Source organism: Podarcis vaucheri (assembly GCF_965113315.1).
Source record: "Podarcis vaucheri genome assembly, chromosome: 6".
NCBI lineage: Eukaryota > Metazoa > Chordata > Lepidosauria > Squamata > Lacertidae > Podarcis > Podarcis vaucheri.
Window position 1 is genome coordinate 54175357 of NC_138764.1, and position 17104 is coordinate 54192460.

At 44.7% G+C, this 17104-nt stretch overlaps 1 protein-coding gene across 3 annotated transcripts in view; it reads left to right on the forward strand.

The window, feature by feature from the left end:
- The window catches only part of LOC309534522 (phosphatidylinositol 3-kinase regulatory subunit gamma), a 246006-nt gene that overhangs the window by 65271 nt on the left and 163631 nt on the right, over nucleotides 1–17104 (forward strand). The gene's annotated exons all lie outside the window — the stretch shown is intronic.

Below are 17104 nucleotides of genomic sequence, written 5' to 3' on the forward strand. Positions count from 1 at the left end.
GCTCACACTGCTCTGTATAAAAATCTACATGCGTGAGCCCACCAAACCAAAGAAGGTTGCTGCTGTTACTTTTGTCAGAGCAATTCACCTGTTGGAGTGGGAGCCCAGATTCATTCCTTCCTTCCATTTTCTAAACAGGTAACTGCTGCTGGTCAAAACTCACAGAGCCGATAACTTTTACTCAGTGCTGGGCCTGTGGCCCTGATCCAGCAAACAGGAACTCTGTTTATGATACTAAGTGCTGGAAGCAGAAATACATAATGAGCGCTATGCCAGCATCCATTTGCAATCAACAGGAATGGATCCAGAATCTGGTAAGCATGCAGACGCCTGCTTTTTGCCTTACAGATTGCTTATTTTGGATCATTTCCTTGCCCTGAACCAGTTAAGGGCAAATGGGTATCACTTCCAGCCCGTTGTAATTTTGTGATCATTACTACTGCCAACAGATTCGGATCAAATTTGACATATATCATCTTTGTTCTTCACCACAAGTGCACAGCCATTTTAAAGGTTTACCTTAAAGGTAAAGGTAAAGGTACCCCTGCCCGAAAGGGCCAGTCTTGACAGACTCTGGGGTTTGTGCGCCCATCTCACATCTATTGGCCGGGGGCCAGCGCTGTCCGAAGACACTTCCGGGTCACGTGGCCAGCGTGACAACGCTGCTCTGGCGAGCCAGAGCCGCACACGGAACGCCGTTTACCTTCCCGCTGGTAAGCGGTACCTATTTATCTACTTGCCCCCGGGGGTGCTTTCGAACTGCTAGGTTGGCAGGCGCTGGGACCAAGCAGCGGGAGCGCACCCCGCTGCGGGGATTCGAACCGCCGACCTTTCGATCGGCAAGCCCTAGGCGCTGAGGCTTTAACCCACAGCGCCACCCGCGTCCCAATAAAGGTTTACCTTATATATTAGTTATTTTGGAAAAACTCTGCCAGAGCATAGGCATGTTGACTCAAGCTCCATAAAGTTGAGAAAGTAGAAGCTAAGGCTGACATCTTGGGTCAGTGATGTTGTCAGAAATGGACAATGTCACTTCAGCTTCACACCCTGTGCTGACTGTGGTTGGTAATAAAGTATATCTCATCAACTGAATACATACCATACAGTTAAAACCCATCCTGCCCCACTACTACAATAATTCTGGGAACTGTCATTTGCACACCACACAGTTACAATTCCCAGCACTCATAACAATCTACAGTTCCCAGGATTATTGGGGGGGGTGCTTTAAATGTATGATGTGTACACAGCCTGTGTCTAATCAGAGTTCCTTAAAGTTCTTACAGCAAGGTGGAGGAGAATTCCAACTGGAACCCTACAACTGCATGCATGCAAAGTACTGAACTCTAATTGTCTTCCAAGTTGTAGTATGTGTCTCTGAGTCAAGACAAATACACATCTAGTGATGTGAAGCTGTTGCAAGAGGTCAAGAGGTTAGTGCTCTTGCTGTTGCAGGTTTCAGGCATATGCTCAGCCCATAAATTTGCTTTCGGTGCCAGAACTGAGTTTCCAGGTCTGTTACACAAAAATTCAGTCCTGGATTATGATTATGATTATGATTATTATTTTCCCCCATCTCCCTCTCCCCTCCCACCAAACTTTCTTAATCTCAGCAGCCTCATTCTGTTCCTTTGTGGAGCACTAGCAATCCAATGCACGATTCCTGTGTGGAAGGAGAAAGAGAAGAACATCACTTCACAGACCAGCAGTAGGACTGGCTTACATGGTTACAATTTGTTCCATACCACCGAAAGCTGCAGTTTTCCTCCTGCATTCCCAAGGTCTTTCAAAGGCAGAATCCTTTCAGCTGGGTCCAGCCAAAATACATTCTTTTAAAAATCTGGTTCCAACATCCAAATGTATTTATATGCACCTAAGCCAACATTTGGATACAATGTTTTTTCTTGTCCAGAATTTTCCTGCTAAAATTGTCTTAATTATTGTAATAACAAGGCTCCCAAGGAAGATGAAAAACTATTCCTTCATAATATCCATTAAAGATCCAGTCAGATGAAAGCAAATGAGCACAGGGAAATGCTGTGTGAAGCATTTGCAACATGGTGCCACTTTTGTTTCCTGAAAGAAAAGCTGGCAATGATTTAAGCCAGCAGACAAATCTGCCTATAGTTGGAACCCCTGGTTTCTTTAGCCAACCCGAGAAGACTGTGGGTTTGCCATGTTAACTGGAGAGCAGGGGCCGAACTTCTGGCTGTAGGTCTTCCCAGAGCACTGCCACCTGCTGCCTTCAGGAAAACCTAAAGGGGTCTACCAACAAAGGGGGGTGACTACCAGAGTTCACTGCCTAAGAGCCTCTCAAATGTGGAGCCAACCCTGAAGTTCATGGTCAGCCAAGTACTGCCATCTTTTTGACCACATGCTGAACAGAAGCTTCTGCACTTCACCACGACAGAGTTGCTGCTCTGTTATTTCTCTAAAAGGGAAGATAGGAAAGTTGATTAGCTATAGATTTTATTTTATTTTTTGTTCTTGTTATCTTATGCAGTCATGCGCTTCTCCCTACCCCCCCCCCCCGGACGCAGAGAAGTTGTGAAACTTTCATAGAACTATGGGGTTCTTTTCTTTGGTAATTCTGGAGAATTGAGAGCTTCATGCCATGGCATGTCTCAAGTGAAGCTTTCACAATGGGAGTACTAGAGGCCAGACTGAACTCAGACAAGCTTTGGGTTATTCTTCTCCCTCCTCCTCTCCCTTCTTTGGCTCAGCCAATTTGAGTAACACAAGAAGTGCACACAAGGCAGGGATTTCCCTTCTGTTGGAATAGCTGGCACCATAGGCTATTGTTTCACCCTTTAGCCTAGGGCTGAGCCCAACCACTGTGGTCTGGAAAAGTAACCAAAACCTCTTTCCCAGGAGTGGAAGTTGTTTATGGCAGAGTGATCACAGCTCTCTCATGAGAGTTCCTAACACAGCTCCTGAGAGCCAAACTAGACACGATGATGGCAGTTCCATGTGATCTAAGCATGGCATGGAATTGCTCCAGTCATGCAGGAAGAAAGGTTGGGTACAATTTGAATAGCAAAAAAGGGAGCATGTGGATGAGACAGCACTGAACCCTGCCCTCCACATGCAACTTGGTTCTCCACAATCCCTCTACTGCAAAAGTTCTAGTATCAGAATTTTAGTGACAAAAACAAGTCACTTGGGGTGAGAAACAAGGTGAATTAAGTGACAGGCAGGGAGAAGGTTCTGTGTTTCTCATCCATCCACACCTTCTGCTAGTCAAACCCAGGGCAGACCAATCCAAAGGACAAGATGACGGCCACCCACCCAATTCCACATGCAGAAGTTGACTCGTCTGAACGTTGAATGTTACTTCAGCACTGGCATTAGGATGGCATCCCCCAAGGTTCCTGAAGGTAGCAGGGGCTGCGGGACCCTCTGTGTGGCACAGAAAGCTTCATCTTCCAATGGAAGGGGATGCTGCTTCCCAGAATTTGGTACCTGAGGTGGTTGCCTCATTCCACCTAATAGTAAGGCTGACCCTGCTCAGATCCCCACCTATTTCTGTGTAATTGGGGCAGTTCTATATGTTTCAGCATACATGACTTGCCTTGGCACATGTCATTTGGCCTGCCCTTGCTAGAATGGGATAGCTGGCAATTTGTGTTAAGAAACAAACAGTACCTGTCAGGGTAGAAATATGGAACAAATTTATTACCTAGTTTGGCCCTCAGCAGGTCTTAAATGTAGGCAGGTTGTGCAGCGTGGCTGGTTGCAGGAGACTGGAAAATCTGGTACCCAGGAGGCGGAGAGCAACATGGACATAGTGTTTCAAGTAGCCTCCCAGCCTTATTGCTGCTTTTCATAGACTTTGTTGGCTCACAGCGATGTTCTCACAATGAGGTGAGAAAATACTGCAAATACTGAGTATCTGGAATTCCCCTGGCGGGCCACAAATAGTCCAGGAACAGCATGTGCACCGTACGTTATTCAGGTCTGCAAATTTGTGCAGTCCCTTTTTATCCAGATCAACATATTTTGTCCTATGCCTGTTTTAGCCATAGTTACACAATCGCTTTTGCTTAATGCATTGTTTTGGCCTTCTGCACTTAAATGTCCAGTGTCAGCTTCCCTCGACCTCCCACATTAGCATGGGCCAAATTCCACCAAAACCCACCCACTCACCCAATCCACATTGGAAATAAGTCTTTTCCCTGCCCCAAACTTTTCCAGAGTCAATCGCTCCATTAATTTTTTACATTTCATCCTGGACCTGCCCTTGAAGGGAGTGCAGCACTGGGATTGTGTATCTCTGCTCCCACATTACTTACTCCAAAGGAAATCAAAGGGTGTCTTCTGCCCAAGCAAAAAAGGAAAAGGAAAAAAAGGATTTAATTAGAAAGCAATTAGTTGGCCTTGCTCATTAAATTACTTCAAAGCAGAGCCATCTCCCCCTGCCCCTTCTTGCTCTCCCCACACCTCTCAGCCAAAGAGTTCCTAAAATTCCACGGTGGCTCTGATCTCTGTTCTTTTTGGAACGCAGGAAGGACACCAGAGCCAGCAGAAAGGGGAGTCAAACAAGTGTTTCCAGCCGAGGCATTTAAAAGTGTCCTTTCGGGAGAGAATTTGAAATTAAACTGGTCTTTTTAATCTTCTGCCACAGAGACTCGGGACTTGGCTGCTGCCTTGCATGCTTGGGTAATCGCTTGGCCTGGCTAGCGTTGTGCCTTGCATGTGGGGCTGCCCTTGATAACAGTTGGAGATTCAAGAGATCACAAGTGGTTCAAAGGGTTATTTATTTTATCTTTGTTTTCAGTGATGATGAATTTATGCATCCTTGCTTTTTGATTGGTTTGTTGATTTTAGCCATTTTTTTTTCTCTCTCTGCACCACCTGGATAGTTTTTTCCTTAATCAGTTGGTTTATGAAATTTCTAAATAAATAAATAGCTGCATTTGACCACAGAAACCATATCACAACAATCCTGATATTTTGACCTAAATTCAAGGTGCTTATTTTTCCTTAAATGACTTGCATCTAGGATACAAGGCATGGCCCAGTGTACCTCGCTGGCAGCTGCCGCCATTTTCATTGGTGGGGAAATATTTCACATTCACCTGCAAACATGTTTCCTGAGCCAAACAGCTATTATACAACTGCTGTCCCCAGGGGCAGGACGAAGCTAGGCCATCGAGCCTTTTCCTATTTGCTGTAATCAGGTAAAATACGGTAAAATAAGGAAGCAGTTCAGTACTGGTGTATCTCAGCTAGCAATAATTGATGTTTGTGCAGCCATGTGATTGCACAAAATTGGAAACATGCAAGCAGGATGCAGACATCATTTTAGCACGCAGGGCATATTAATGTTTCTGTAAACAATGACCCTTATCTGTACAAGCCCCAGTGGGAGGAATTGGAAGAGTGTCTTCCTTGCAAAATCTGAAAAAGCTTTGGTGCTTATACTTTTAACCACAAATAAAAGTTGAGAAAGAATGGTTTGGAACTGACCTAGAAAGACCGCAGAACATCTGGCCAAATACCCAGATTTTATGAATAATGCCTTTCCATTGTTAAAAAAAAACCTCTGAGGAAAGTGGTTGGGGACCATCACTTTTCTGCTTCTGATTTTAGATCAATCCTATGACACACACACACACCCTGCACCTCCAGGCATCCACTGTATTGGCACTGTACCAGTGAAGTATTGTTACGGGGTTGGTCTAAATGTCCTCACAGGATCCCTTCCAAACTAGTGACTCTGGCTGTAAAAGATCCAAGATTAACAGTATAAGGAACTGGTTTTGCAAGAGCTTTGCCTGCGGCTTGTCTGCTACATTTGTGTATGGGCCAGAAAGATGGGAAGATGACTCACCCCTTTGTCCTTTTCCTGGCCAGGGTGTGTGTGTGTGAGAGAGAGAGTGTGTGGGTGCATACAAAATCTGCAGCTCTGGAGTTAGACCAAGTTGATCCCGAGGAACCAACGGCAGAGGGCTGAGCTGCTCTCTGTAGGAAATTGTGATGGCGCTGGCAGGAGTTTGATGGTGAACAGTGAATTTAGGGGCACCTGTTGGGGTCTCTCATGCTGAGAACGTCCACCTATCATCATCTTGTTTGTTTGTAAATCAGTGCAAATGCTACAAAACTCCTGAAGTCTCTAGTTCCTGAGGAAACAGAGCCTGAGTTCACACAGCACCCCTGGTGTTCTCACCACTCACCTTCAGAGAATTGGGGTAGGGCGAGCATAACGGTATATTGTTACATGCACCCCCACTTTCCCCCAATTTCAGGGGGCACAGTACTTACTTACAGTACAGTACTTACACACAGGTTTGGTTTCCTTCGGATGAAAAGATCACTGGAGATTTATGGGGTGGTGTTTTGTAATATTTCTTTACAAATATGCCACATTGAGCTTAGATGGTAGCAAACACTCCAGCAGCACAATCCACAGTCCCAAATCAGAACTGCAGAGAGAGAGAGCTTTGAAAACCAGGGCTCAAATCTAGCCCTCTTGCCTCTTTCTCAGACCTCTTCAAAACTGCAGTCTTTGTTTCTCTCACAGACACTGATCTTGCTTACATCATCCTTAGCTGGGAGTGGGGGTGCAGAGGGAGAGAAAGCTGTGCGCTTTTTGCCAAGATAGCTCTCACCTTCCGGAGGAATCTCCAGCTGCTGCTTTGTCATTTTGGGCCGTTTACCTGTAATTTTCCTTACAAAAAAAAAAAAAAAAGAATGTGACAACTTTGCCACTGACTATTAAAGAAGTTTCAAGCAGCGCTTCCAACTCCATTAACTCTCTCCTGTCCGCTCATGTGACCTGCTCTCCCAGCAGCAAAAAATCAAAACCACGAGGTCAGGAGAAACAAAAACTCACGTAGCAAAACCGACAGTTACTCTCACTATCTCCCTGGCAACTCTGCTGCCACCCACCAATTGCAGTAGCATTCGCTGCTTTAATTTCACCATATTGGCCGTGCAAGCAAGGCACCACCCAGCCAGCATGTGGCTATGGCCAGAAGGTCAGAGAATTCACCCAATGCCCCCTCCACCGCACAAGACATAGGCAGGCTGTTGGGAACAGTCCGTGTGCCTGGTCATGGGCAGGAGGATTTGTATGTAGAACGCGTAGTTGACCCAGGAGAAAGGTTGGAGTCCTGCTGTAGTAGCAAGGAATCTGCACAGATGTAGCTTAGGCTACTGCACACAACACTTTTGCACTGGGTGTCTGTGCAAAGGTAGTAAGGGAGAGGGATGGTGTGGTGCCACATTGCAAGGGCAAAGCAAACAGCTTTGAAATATGGCTGGTAAATCCAGGAGCAGGTAAATCCAGGTTGGCCCCTGCCAAGGGTGTGGAATATTCAAGGGCAATCAAACCAAAAATTCAATGTTTGGTATTGGTAGATAGGCAAATGATAGGAGCTGAAGCTCTCAGAGTTTTCCTGTAGGTTTGCTAGAGAGCACTCTGTGAAACACTCCCACTGTGCCCTGACAGGCATAGCCATATTTAATGTTCTTACCCATGTGGGCACACTCCTCTTTTTTTCCCCTTTCCCTTTTCACTCTTACTTCTTCATCTCATCCCCAAGCCCAAAATGTGAGAACTGTTAAGTATGAGCTACAGCTCCAACGCCACCTTAAGCTAAAGCATGTCTTTGAAGCAGGCCCAAGAGGGGTTGGGCGCACAAAAGTTGTGCCTCTTTCCACTCTGGCTCAGAGTGGCTAAGAGCCTATCAACGTGCTCCTTGGGCCACTTCTCTGCTGCCCTGGGTGGCCAGCATCTCCTTGCCAAGGACAGAAGGGACGTGTGTGTGCTGATACAGCTCCTTGCTAAGGGCCCAAGAGAGCCTAGGTAACTCAGTGGGGACAAGCAATGGAATAGGAAATAGGAGGTGGGATTGAGTCCCAGGCCTGGGAAATGCACTTATATTTTGGCTTTTCTGCCAGCAACCGTAATTTGGGAGGGGAAAGGAACTAGAACTTAGGACCCCTGTTCCAAAGAGCAACGCCTTAACACACAGCCACAGAAGTCACACCAATGAATTCTTTGAGGTCCCTAGGAGCCTTAGCATTTGCGAGTTCCCTTCCATAAGATCAGAAGAAGTGCCTGCTGTATCAGGTCAATGGACCCACTAGTCCAACATCATCTTCTTCGCCTCATAGGGGACAACCAGAGCACAAGAGAACTCTGCCCTCCCACAGTTTCTGGCAACTGGTATTCAGAAGAATTACTGCCTCTGGGAGTCAGAGCATAGCCACCAGGGCTAGAAGCCACCCACAAGGCAAGTTGAAGCAACCAAGACAGGTAGCAGGATCCACGGGGCAGCAGATCCAGCCACCAAGGAATGCATTGCCCGCTGCTGCTCCTGCCATAGTGGCAACAACGACTGCAGCATATTCTTTGGAAGCTGGGTCTGCCTTTTCCTCAGCAGCCCTCCAGTGCTGCCTCTACAATGGCCTCTTGGGGAATAGGAGGCACTGCTTGTTCAGGAAATGGTGGGGGCTGCCCTCTGGGGTCTCCTGGGTTCTGACTCAACTGGTGTGATTCAGAGTGGACCCATTCCCCCCCCCCTCAGCCTTTGATTCCCACCTCAACCATCAGGTAAGGCTGATTTGATACCCCTGCCTTGTTCCTGAGGTAGCTCTTCACTCCTCCCACATTCCCTGGTGGATGAGGTGCCATTTTGTGGTTTGCCTCAGGTGCCAAAATGTCTTGGGCCACCCAGCTAGCAGCCTTATCCTCCGTGGATCTGTCCAGTCCTCTTTCAAAACCATCCAGGTTGGTAGCAATCACTGCCTCTTGCGTGAAGAAATATATATTATTAAGATGCCAAATCAACATAAACAGTGATTGCACATAGGCTGGTGTTTCTGGTGGCTACCTGTCTCACAAATGTGCAACCCCTATTCCTTAGATGCTCATCAAAACCAAAGTCTGAAAAACTTGCTGAAAATAGTGCTGAAAATCAACATCAGTGCTGAAATTTTAAAAAGAAAGCACCAAAATTCCAGTAAAATACTGAGTTAAACATGGTGGTGGCTAGTTGTGTTTTTGAAGGAATCATGTTTCCACCCATAGGTTTTATGTATTGCTATGCCGCCAGCAATCTCATACTATTTCAGTCTTTTTCTCTCTTTTTTTGAACTAAGAATTCTGCATTCTTGTGATATTTTTACCTGAGTTCCCCCTTCAGAGTGGTGTTTTATTACGGGTGTATTCTGTAGGATGTTCTCACCACAATAGCAGTCTCCCCTTCCAAACGCTGAAACAAACAACAACAATCAAAATTTCATGTTGCACGCTAGTAGGACAGAAAAGGGATGTAGTAAGTTGAACAGCACGTGCGCGTCTTTGGAGCCTGAATTTGAGATTTTAATTTACTTTGCGTATTGTATTTTATTTAAGGCATTAATGGATCCCCATCCCTGCAAGCTGACTCCAGGGAATGTATGATTCAGACGTCTTCTCTGTGCTCCCCCACCCCTCCTCTCCAGGTCGTGAGCATTTTGCAGCAAGGGACATTTTGAAAAGTTTTTTTAAAAATAAAATCAAGAGACAGCTGGCAACTCTCAGCATGTTTGTCCACCGTGGTAGATGCTGCACCGTAAAGGTTCTAAGGTGGAATGTTCTTTGTTGCTAGGGCTTCTTTTTCTTCGCCCCTTTAAATCAAATGAGCTCCTTGAATCCTTTGCTAGAGGAAAGGTCAGGCACACAGAGTGTTGCTAATGCTCTAATGAAGAGCTGGGGAGGGGGGGTGGCAGCAGTGAGACATCAAAGGAGCCTTTGCCAGTACTGGAGGGTCTGTGTGTGCGGAGCAATGCATAGCTGCAATGGCAGCACAAACCCCAGCCAGCCCGAAGGCTTTGCTTTCTCGGCTGCTAAGTGGATTTGCCTCGATCCTATTTGCTGGGGAAATGTGGCTGAGCAGATCTCAGCTTTACCCTGGCGTTTAGGAGAGCTGCCTGTGAGTGCTGCTGGAATCTATTTATTTCATTGAAACAGCTTTGCTGAGTTTAATTACTACCCAGCATGGTGTAGACCACAAACTGGGGCAGGATGGCAGGGGTGGCAAAGGCTGCTCTTGCCCTGGTCACGACATCCACACACAAGGGCTTATACAGCTTAACAAAACCTTAATGGGATTTGCTTTCCTAGCTGTTCTCACTGGAGGGGAGGGTTAACAAAGCGAAAGAAGGAGCGGGAGATTCGAGATTTTTTAAAGCATGGATCATGAACCCACTGCTCCTGGACTGTTGGCTCACAAAAATGTTGCCATAGAAGAGCGTCTTCCACCACTCCTTTCCAGTATAAGAAGTGCAATGGGAGATAATTTCAGGTTGCCCATTCCAACACATCACCTTGAAGCAGTAGTGCTGGAGTAATGCACATGCTCTTGAATAAACCCTATAGAAGTTCTGTTCTCTTCGTCCGTTATCACAGATGACACCAGATCTTGGTAAGAGTTTTCGAGCAAAAACCAATAAGCCTCTGAATATGCTTTAAGAGTCCAATCGAGAGCAATATTTTGGCAAAGCAAATTACATAGGCAGCCGATAGACTTTTCAATCTGCATGCAAAAGGTACTGGGTTCAACAATGCCTGGCACAGCCAGCTGAAATGAGATGGAGATGAAAAGGCCCCATGTCTGAGATCTTGGAGATCTGCTGCAAGTCTCAATAGACAATGCTGGGTTCGATGAGTCAATTGTCGTCTGGCTCAGGATAAGGCAGCTATCTGCATATTCCTATATGGAATGTCAGCAGGGTTTTCGGTCCTTGGGGCACAAGAGGCAAAGTGTGTCTGAAATATTGCAGTAGCACAACCTTCCCATTTCTCCGATGAAAATAGCAATGTCCTAAGGAAAAACAGTACATTCTGGGATCAAATCAGATGGCTTCTGTAAATCTGGGACTGTCCCTGGAAAATAGGGACACTTGGAGGGTCTGCCTACCCTCTCCGGTGTCAGAGATTATGCTGTCTTGCAAGATACAGGTTTACCTTCCTCCTCAATATTAAAAGCTGTGTGGGGCAGGTTGCTAGGGGAGAAATTAGAACCAAACCAAGCTTTTTACTTCTGTTTCAGCCAGTTTAATGGGGGGGGGGATCCTAAAACTGGTCCACATGCTCATGACCCCAGCTCATATACAAAAATAAAACAAAACCATCAATGGAGTGTAATGGAAAAATTGTCAGGAAAGAGGCACTTATTGGCACATTTGGTGGAAGTACTCAGTGTTGGCAAAGTTTTGAGCCATAGTCATTAAATAGATAAGCATTCTTACCAAAAATAAAATTGAGAGGGATCCTTGTCCGTGCCTTCTCCTGATGACTGCCGGGGATATTCTGAAATCCTCTCAGAAGGATTGATATTATTTATGCTGCTTGCTACATGAGAAGATGTGCCTAGTCTTACTATAGGTGTTAGGTATAAAAAAAACCCCTCTTGTTATTGCAGTATCTGAAAAGCTGATGCACCAGTTGACCATATTGCAAGGAACATCAAATCTGTTTATACTTATTGTATTATAATGTATTTCCTACACTTTTTTTTACCCCTCTCACTTTTTTCTCACTCACCCCCCCCCCCTTTTGTCAGTCTATCTTCTTATAAATGAAATTCTTCTAATTAAATATAAATAAAAAATGGTTTTTTTGCGGTGTGGCAAGATTTCATTTTTATATGAACAGAGCAGACCAAAGTAATCATATTCCTATTCAATATAACTTTATTTGGGGGGGGGGGAATGTGATTTTTTTGTTTTATTAAAGATTAGCCCTTATGTATACCTGCCATGCAGCCACTATGTTAAGACTGTGGTTAACATGTTTCATGCTATTTATATGTTATTGTTTACTATAGCATTAATAATTTTAAAAATAAATTGCCAGATGGCCATACCACTAGCATCATTTGTTGTAAAAGTCTTGAGAGCAAGTTTCAACTCTTCTGTGGATGGATTATTAACAAACCAGCACCACTAGTCTGAAGCATATTGATCTGACTCTAGTTCCCTACACAACCAGGGGTGCTGGTTAGAGATGAGACTTACAGATAGTTCTAGTTCATATATTCACACCTCAACCCATAATCCTCTTAGTGTGACAAAATCAGGTGAGACAAGAAGACCAATCTAATGTTGCTGTTTAATTTGAATCTCTGGATCAAATTTAACATGGTAGCTTTAGGCAGATCACTCTCTGGTTCTGTATATGCTCCCATTTGCTCAGCTTACAGTATACTCCCACCACTGGTTTTGGAACCAGTGTACACATAATTATTCTGTTGCGTCTTATGAAATACTGTGGTTTTCCCCAAGCCAGCTTCCAGCCAACCTAGCTGCATTTTAGGCCGGTAATGTGTATATAGCCTCCCTCAGCCTCTGCTTCCTGTGGGAGACCCAGACTCAAGTCGTGTGTTTTTATAACCTCTTAAATTTGTGCCCACAGTAGATTCTCTGTTTCAGATTTTTAAATTCCCCAAACCTCAATCATCTGCTACCTCCACAGTTTCTTTCAGCCTCCTAGCCATTTGAGGAATGTCTCAATTCCTTATATAAAACCAGAATATCTGATTATCAGGAGGGTGTAGAACAGCAGAGTATTTGGCACATAGGGGTGTTCAGATCTTTAGCCATATTAATACAGTAGACAAACATAGATTAATTACAGCATCAGGAAATCAAATCACGGAAACATATATCATAAACATAACAGAAAATAAGTTGTTTCTAAAATGTTCTCTGCCTAGTTGAGGGCAGCTACATAATTGCTTGAGTTGGAAGAGTCCATTCCCCAAAGCCAAGTTCCATGGCAAATGTGCATTATCCCAAGTAAAAAAATGAGGAACAGGAACGTTTTCCTCAAGCAAGCATCAGAAAGGAGGCTTAACCAATCTGAATTTGAAATCTGAGCCACACGGGCACAAAGGCATAAAGGATTTTAGCACAGAAAATCCTTCAGGATTGAGCAAAAGGATCTTCTTGGTTCCCACCCCCACCCCCCACTCGCTGGACAGTAGCCAAGCAATATCTTATAAGACTACATAAGGCTGGGCTTGTGAAAAGTCCGTCAGAGCAATGGAAAGTATGAATGGAAAGCCAGGGCAAGATTCTCCTGCACGGTAACAAGCTGGTTCACATTTGGGTTGGAAATTCCAGGAAGCATAGAACCTGATGCCAATCTGGGCAGCCTGTCGAGTAATTTGGGAAATTCCTCACAGGAGCACAGGGCACTTAAAAGATTCGTAATGCAGCCTGCATCAAAATGGTGGGCACCGAGTTTCCATGCAAAGTGTTAGGCCATGCAAAGGTTATGGCAACACTTCACCTTCTGTGGTGCCACCAACCTGTGGGCAGTACGACATGATTTGACTTTCTTGACTAAGTCATGTTAAGTTTCTAGTGCCGTCTGCAGCTAGGGGTTGGCTAATTTCCTACTACTGAGATGAGCTGTTGGAAGGAGTTCTGCTAAGTCAGTAAGTTTAGCTGAAGTGTTAACGACTCCTATATAGAAGTCCAGGCAGGCTCTACATTCACTACTGGTGGCACCTTGAGTTATTGTTTGTCATACCAGAAGCTGAAGGGCAGTGACACGTACTGGAGCAACTCTGTTCAGATCCACCAGAGGGAAGCATCATGCACATCTTTTTGCTGGCTCAAAAGCATAACAAACCTGTACCTTGGCATACCACCACATGAACAATAAGAGTGATTTATGCTACAAAGAGAAAAAAGTGTACATGGAGAAGACAATGCAGCTTCAATTTATTACACATTGAATCGTTTTGTACAAAAGCTCTAGTACGGATATGGTGGTTCAAGGGAAGTTTGTATATCTGCCTTTTAATTTAAGCTGAGAAAAGATGTGACATCCAAGATTGGCAGTGGCTACCATTTTATTAGCAAAGAGCTAAGCTGTGGGGGGAGGAAGGGGTCCTTTGTTGGTTCCCAATATGGTTCCAAGCCTTCCCCACATCACATTGCAGATATACACTTCATCCTCCCCCATAGGCATTTAGGGAGCTATAATAACCCAGATTTTCTGAGGCTGGAGCCAGTGCACTCCCCAGCCCCTAACCACATTCGTCTTTGATTTGATTCTCTCTTTGTCTGCCTGCTCTTAATTGCAGCTCTGTTTCCTGTAGTTCTGCTGCCTCCCACCCTCTCCCAACAGTCTTGTTTGATGGGCCCTTGGGTCAGAAGTCTTTCCCCACTGCCTCATTAGTGATGCATAGCCCAGCCCATTTCACATCCCAGCAGCCTCGTTAACGAGCTGCAGCACCACACCATCAAATCCTGCTCGCTAATTATTATCATCAGCCGTTCGTGTTGCAGATGTGGTAGAGCCAGTGGTTGCTGAGTAAACTTTCTCAAGATCAGCGCTTTTTTTTTTTTTTTTTTTTTAAGGAACAGGTGCCAGCAACCTAATGAGAGTAGCATACAGGCTACATTCAGAGGGCTGGAAGAAATTTGACAAATTTGTGCCAAGGCCCATCCGAAGAGACCCCATAGAAAGAAAGAGTTTCCTATCTCAAAAGTGGTGTCGTTCTCAATAACCATCCACATTAGTAGTCAGACTACAAGCTTTGGGCTGGAATCTTGAACAGGGAGGAAGTCCCATTGAAATTAGTGGGACTTATTTCTGTGTTTAATATTATGTTCTTGAACACACGGTATGCCAAGTCCACCGAGCAAATAGATAATCTCACAAAAAGAGATGAATTTTATGTCTCCAGGACCATTTCTCTTCTCTGATCAAATGCTTACCGCAATATCTGGTGTGTTATTTCTAGAGTTGTGGATTCAGGCCGCATGTTGGGGAGGAGAGGATTCCCGCACTGCAGGGCGTTGGCTTAGAAGACCCTCATGGCCCCTTCCATCTCTATGATTCTATGAGAGGTTCTATGGAGAGCCAGTGTGGTGTAGTGGTTAAGAGCGGTAGACTTGTAATCTGGTGAACCGGGTTCGCATCTCCGCTCCTCCATATGCAGCTGCTGGGTGACCTTGGGCTAGTCACACTTCTTTGAAGTCTCTCAGCCCCACTCACCTCACAGAGTGTTTGTTGTGGGGGAGGAAGGGAAAGGAGATTGCTAGCTGCTTTGAGACTCCTTCGGGTAGTGATAAAGCGGGGTATCAAATCCAAACTCCTCCTCTTCTTCTTCACACACCTTGCAAGGCAGGATAGGATGAGAGCTACAACTTGTGACTTGTTCAAGATGACAGAGGTTGCCAAGGAAAAAGCTGATCTTCAACGCTTTAAAGCAGGAGTGGCCAGCTGGCAGTGCAGGGACTAGATCCAGCTTGCTAAGCAACTGTATCTGGCCCCTAGCAGCCTCAGCAAATTTTAATCAAGCTTGCGATAAATATTTCGCCCATCATTTTGCTTGTAAGGAAAATGCATATGTTTACGATGTTGTGAGATACAGATGTTTCTCATTTCACTTTTACATCTCTTTGGGTTTTGTATATAATATTATCCTCATCGTGCCTGTGCATCTGGGCTCCATAACGCCATAAAAGTTGGGTTTTCCCCTGCTAGCTGGCATGTCTTTTATTATAGAACCACTAGCACTAGCAAAGGGTCATGTTGTGCAGCAAAGTAGGATTCCCAGTCCTGGGCCACTGGATGGAATGACAGCACTCCACCCCCAGGACACAGAAGGTGGCTGTGCCTGCTTTAGATCAAGAATGACATTTTGGTCATTACACAAATAGCCAGGTGTATGTGTGTGTGAGAGAAATAGTGTGTGCAAAAGAGAGAACAAGATGTCGTACTACATTATAGCTTAATACCAAGAAGTAACAACTGTAAAAAGAACTGTTACAGTTCACAGAGGCCATTGCTCTCAGATCAAAACAGTTTTTAAAAGTCTGTGTTGGTGGAATTTAAAGCCATTTTACTTTATTCTATAGATCCAATTACCTGAGGCCATATGAGAAGATTCTGGTTGTCTGTCTGTCAATGTATCTACCACCAGTCTTTTACATACAGTGGTACCTCGGGATACATACGCTTCAGGTTACATATGCTTCAGGTTACATACGCTTCAGGTTACAGACTCCACTAACCCAGAAATAGTACCTTGGGTTAAGAACTTTGCTTCAGGATGAGAACAGAAATCGTGCTCCAGTGGCGCGGCGGCAGCAGGAGGCCCCATTAGCTAAAGTGGTGCTTCAGGTTAAGAATAATTTCAGTTTAAGAACGGACCTCCGGAATGAATTAAGTACTTAACCTGAGGTATCACTATATTTGCATCCTAAAACATTGCAAGGTCTGTTTAGAAGTTCCCAGGGAAGACCAAAGAACTGCCATCTGTTCCACTCCAGGGACAAACTTGGATGTTTCCCCATATCGTTGTCTCTAGACTTTGTCGCGTCTGTGGGTCCCAGGAGAAGAGACTTCCGTCTGCTATTTTATTTGGCTGTTCCCATGATTATAACAGGGCAACTGGATGGAGGAGCCAACTGCTACTCCAGCAAGATAGAAACTACTAAAAGGATATCTAGGAATCTTGTAAGGCTAAAACAAATGACACGTATTTAGATTAACTAGCTCATATGTGTGGAAATCCACCAAAGGCTATATCACAAACTGATCAATGACTAAAAGAGTAATAGGTATCTGCTCTTTGCAACAGCATCTACCAATAAAATATTGATTGGTAAGCAAAATACATCAATCGGTTTGCAGAATTTCTAGTCTGTAGGTTTGTGCACGTAATCTTGAAAACATAATGGTAGCTATATGTGCTGGATATTCCTAAACCAAACAGAAAGCCATAAAAAGAATGCAATCAGCTTTCAGTTTCTAAGGCCATTTCCTGATTTTGAGAGGTAGGACTTGGTTTGTTTTCTTGTCTGTTTTTCCTTCAGGTTTGATGTTTCCCAAAGGGAAATACCACAGGAGTGCAAAGTATGCACTCCTTGTATATTAGCATGCACTACTAAGTACATCAACACAAGAAGTGTGTGCATTAGGGAAGCTTTTCATATTATAATAGGAGTGAATATGTCAGGATGTAGGTACTCCAATCACCCATGACATATGAGAATTAATGGCATAATCTACCCCCTTACCTCCTAGCTGACTTTTGCTGAGCCACTGTCACACCTGAAACCTGAGTGCTCATGACTGCCACACCAGAAG